This window comes from Equus quagga, chromosome 1, assembly GCF_021613505.1.
Source record: "Equus quagga isolate Etosha38 chromosome 1, UCLA_HA_Equagga_1.0, whole genome shotgun sequence".
Lineage (NCBI taxonomy): Eukaryota > Metazoa > Chordata > Mammalia > Perissodactyla > Equidae > Equus > Equus quagga.
In genome coordinates this window covers 178,570,113-178,574,996 of record NC_060267.1, presented here as the reverse complement: position 1 = coordinate 178,574,996, position 4,884 = coordinate 178,570,113, and positions in this window count along the sequence as shown.

Here is a 4,884-nt window from a genome sequence, read left to right as displayed (position 1 = left end):
AAAACACTAAATATGCACAATTAAGCATAAATTAACTCTAATGTACTTTGTCTATATGTTTAATCTATGTTTGCTCTAATAATTATCTCGATTTCTCAGGAATTTGCTCTTGGGGGCATCCAAGCTTGGGGAAGCTTATTTTCAATGCTGGAAATGTGAAGAAAATGTGCTGCAGAAAACAATTGGTGTGCTCTGGCCGCATTGAGTTGCAGCTGCGCTAGCTGTGCCTGCAATGGCTGCTGTCAACGAGAGCAGGTGTACGCAGAGCACTGCCGGGCTGTCGGCTGCGGCTACCGAAGGGCTGGCGCAGGATTTTGGTGATGTCTGAAGATGCAGACAGATGTTGGGAGGACCACACTGAGCAAGCCACAGGGTAAGTATATTTAAAATGATGGTAGAAATAAAGAGATTTTCAAAACTGTAAAGTAGTTCTTGATGCGGAGAATTGGGGTCTCTGAAGATTTTTAATGTCTTCTTAATTCCCCCCCTCCATCTAGTTAGCAGCTCCAATTTCCTCTCTCTCTCTCTCTCTCTTTCCCTGTCTCTCAGATACACACATAAACATACACCCTGAAGGACATCTAAATAAATAGTTGTCGATATGTCGTACGTCTGGAGAGTACAGTTTTCTGCTTCTAATTTCCGTCTCTTTTTCTAGTAATATAGCCTGGAATGCATCCAAGCCTCTCAGAATATTCCCTCTACTTTTAGAATCTTTAAAGGAAAAGACTGTTACAAACTATTAGAAGGTTGCATGATGCATAACAGATCAGGCAAATTCCAGAAGACAAAGCACAATAAAGACAGATTACTTCAAAGAATTCCATTCAACTTAACTTAGTTTCACCTAAAAAAATGCATAAGGCTGAAAATTACAAAAGAACTATCCACAAACTAAACTTTTGCTTCTGCCTTGGGCTTTACAATCTGCTGATTATGGGATCCCATTTGTCCCTGGAGTCTGAGCACAGGACTGTAAGCTAGGAATGTTTTCCATGTCATCTTGGTGAAGGGGGGCCCCTCTAGATATGTTTGCTACAGAATCAGCTTTTTCTTAGTGTCAGATTCTTTTCTGTATCTAGGATTCTTTTCCTTTTTTTCTAATCATTTGGATCAATCTCTTTTTGAGTAGGCAGAAAGAGAGTGGGTAAGAAATCCATCCTTTATTAGCAGCTAAGAAACGTGATCCAGTTTACTATCCTTTCTTTATGCAAGGAAGACTATCTTAACAGTTATTATTTTTCTGTTTTGAAAGAACAGAGGAAAGGAAAATTAGACATGTATGTGTGAAACAAAGAACTGCTCATTTGAACGATGCTTTACCGATTCTAATTAGTTTTGCTTTTCAGAGAAGAGATGAGTTACATCATCTTATTTTCAGGAGGGGTAACTTACTCTTAATTTTAAAAAATAAGAATAGTATCGCAGCCCTGTATTGCAATAGTCCACTGGAGGACGCCATCTCCCAGAGCGGAGGCCATATCATTACTCAGTTTGCTGCATAATGCTGTGCACAGAGTAAAAAGCTAATAAATGTTGACTGACTGAATGAATGAGTGAATGAAGCGCTTTCAAAAGGGCAGGTTTGAATAAGATAGTAAAGAGATGTACTTGGTAGGTTTGCAAAGTGTGGGTAAGTGGCTGCTGAAATCGGAGTCACACATCAGCAGGGAAGAAACACCCAAGTTTATATTCAGGGATTAGGCATTTCATATTTAATAGTGTAGTTATAAATCAAATGACTCTGGAAAAACATTTATAATAATGATATTTCTCCCCAGGTTTGTATTATTTCCTTTATAAATGTATTTATACACACTCTGCCTTGTTCAACAACAAATTTTAGTACGTGAAATGATAAATCCCGGGCTCGGATTCGGGCATAGAAATTCATGCCTTAAATGCTGTACGGTTGCTGGGAGTGGATCCACAGTTCATCAGATCATGCCATGAGACTCACTGAATGAAAGGAGCTATTTCATCACTGAATTATAGTCCAGTTACAAACCATTCCCCACCTGTCACAGTTGCTTTGATAACCAGCTATTCATAAGATTTGCTATTAGTTGTTCTTACGTGATCCAGTATGATAGGAACAGCTGAAAACGTAAATACACACGAAGGTGTTTACAGTACTCAGATTATAATGTAATGAAGACCTCTGGAGGCCGCCTTCTCATAAACTAGTATTTGGGAGTCCCCTAGTTAATTCCCCACTCTACTCGCCAAGCCAGTGTTGGAAGGGATATGTGAAAATGGGAACTCTTACCCATTATTGTTGGGACTGTAATTGATGCAAGCACGTTGGAGATCAATTCAGCGAAAGCTAGTAAAGATGAAGATCTTCACATCCCATAGCCAGCATTTTCATTTCTGGGTGTACACTTTCAAGGGACTGCTACACCTGTGCATAAGAACCGCATTGCCTTACATAATGGAAACAATCAAAATGCCCATTAAAAGGGCAATGGCCCAAAATTGTATTCATTATATTCATAAAACATAATGACACACATTGGCTGAAAACAAATGTAATTTTATGCATTGTCATGAATTTTAAAAAAATATAATTGTAAGTGAATAATATGTTTTATTATACCTAAAATAATATTTGTATAAATCAAGAAAAATAAATAATTCTCTCTCATTCCACATATATATTTGATTATATATGTACATATGTATATGTTGATATATGTATGTATATAATTTTTAGGGACACATACTTTTATAGTAAAACCAGAGGCAGGCTAACCATAAAGCTAATGAAATAGTCCCAAAGCCAGATCATCCCAGTCTTGGTCCTTGGTCCTGCCCCAGATCTGTAGGCTGCATCTTAATCTACTCCCATCCTTTCCCCAGAGGATGATGTCCGGAGCATATTGCTGTTTTTCTCTTTTGCTTTGTTTTATAACAGGTAGCATTTCTTTTCTGTCACTATATAGATTCAAATAAATTGGCAGTCTCTCCTTTTGTACTGAGAACCTTGTCAGTAATGAGAATTTAAGTCAAATATCTAACCATTACATAAGGAAATACTGGAGAAAGTTCTGAACAATGATGTAAAATTGAATGAGCGACCTTCTAAATTAACAGCCGTGATATGTCCTGCCTAAAGGCCATGGGCAGAGGGTGACTTGCCAAGATGATGATGCAATTTTATTCCCTTTCCTTTTGGCTGAAACTGAAGACAGGGCATATGGAGGTTCCTCCTGCAGGGCGGCAAGGACAGGCGAGGCAGAACATCCTGGGCAGATGAGCACGCCCGGGCAGCAGAGCGGCAGAGCAGAGGCTCAGGAGCCAGAGCAGCAGGAGGGTGTTTCCCGGGAAGGGGCCGGGTCATCAACTCTAGGTTTTCTGATATTCCTTTTTAAGGCTCCTTTTTTTGTACTGCAATCCCACTATGTAATCATCAAGCCTTGGGTAATGTCTGCTAGGCATGCCCACTTTCTATCATCTGTGTTTCATGGAGTCAAGGGAGTGGCCCAGAAAACTGCAGCCTGACGGCAAAGTGCAACTGACACTGCTTAAAAAAGTCAAGGGCTTCAAAGCATAGAGCTGAGAAGACGGTGTGACCATTTTGAGTAATAAGTGGTGGACCTAGTTCTTCCACAGAGGCAGCAGGTGTTAAGAGAGGCAACTGAGAGTACTAGGAAGGCGGAGTTGACTGGCAGCAGCAACAGCAGCTGCAGAGGAGGTGAGGCCAGCTTGTGGAGCAACATCACCTGGCTGCATGAGCGCTCACTAGTAGGACGCTTGAACCATGGGAGAGGTCAGTTAACAAGGATCTGTGAGCCTCTCCTTGAGAAGGGTTAGGAAACAAGAGGGAATGGAGAGAAGGGGAGACTTCAGGTTGGGATCTGCTGGGCCTTTAAAAAGAAAAAACAATGTTGGTGCTGTCTTCAGCAGGACAGAGGAAGAAAATGTGAAGGAAGAAATGGGCAGTACCTACACTTCACCAAGTCTGACGGCCTGGGAAGTCTCCATTTAACCATACTGGAAGATTCCATCAGTCATACGGCACTGTGCAGATACATAGATGGTTGGCCTTGTATAGGCCAAAATATATGTTTAACTCACTTAGATTTTTAGATTTTATTTCAAAATTGGTACTCTGTTGAAAGTCAAAATTAACTGGTCCATTATGACCATAATTTAAAATACCACGCTTGATAGTGTTAATAACAACTTAGTTTCTTTGGATTAAAGTTTTTCTGCATGCCAATGACAAACATTAAGAAATTTATGGTACATACAATTTAATTTAATTTAATTTAATTTTTTTAAAGATTGGCACCTGGGCTAACAACTGTTGCCAATCTTTTTTTTTTTTTTTAAGGATTGGCACCTGGGTTAACAACTGTTGCCAATCTTTTTCTTTTTTTTTTCTGCTTTATCTCCCCAAACCCCTCCTGTACACAGTTGTATATCTTAGTTGCAGGTCCTTCTAGTTGTGGGATGTGGGACGCTGCCTCAACGTGGCCTGACGAGTGGTGCCGTGTCTGTGCCCAGGATCCGAACCCCGGGCCGCAGCAGCAGAGCGCTCGAACTTAACCACTCGGCCACGGAGCCAGCCCCACAATTTAATTTTAAAACACTAATCTTGTTTACACCTTTTCTGCCAAATGACAACTCAAATAATTGCAGCTTTTTCAACCTCAAACATTTCAAAACAACAAGAAAAAGAAAGCTCTCTTTGCCATATAAGAACTCAAATTTTTGGCTACCTTCAACTTGTGAGCTGACTTTATAATTTTTCATCAGTATCTATGCCTTCTCAGGCTACTGAACTATTTTTAGAGGTAGACAGTGTTGCTGATAATGCAGTACATCCTGTAAATTCAACCTCTGCAAATCACGCCATCCAGGGCAACTGACTTGGTG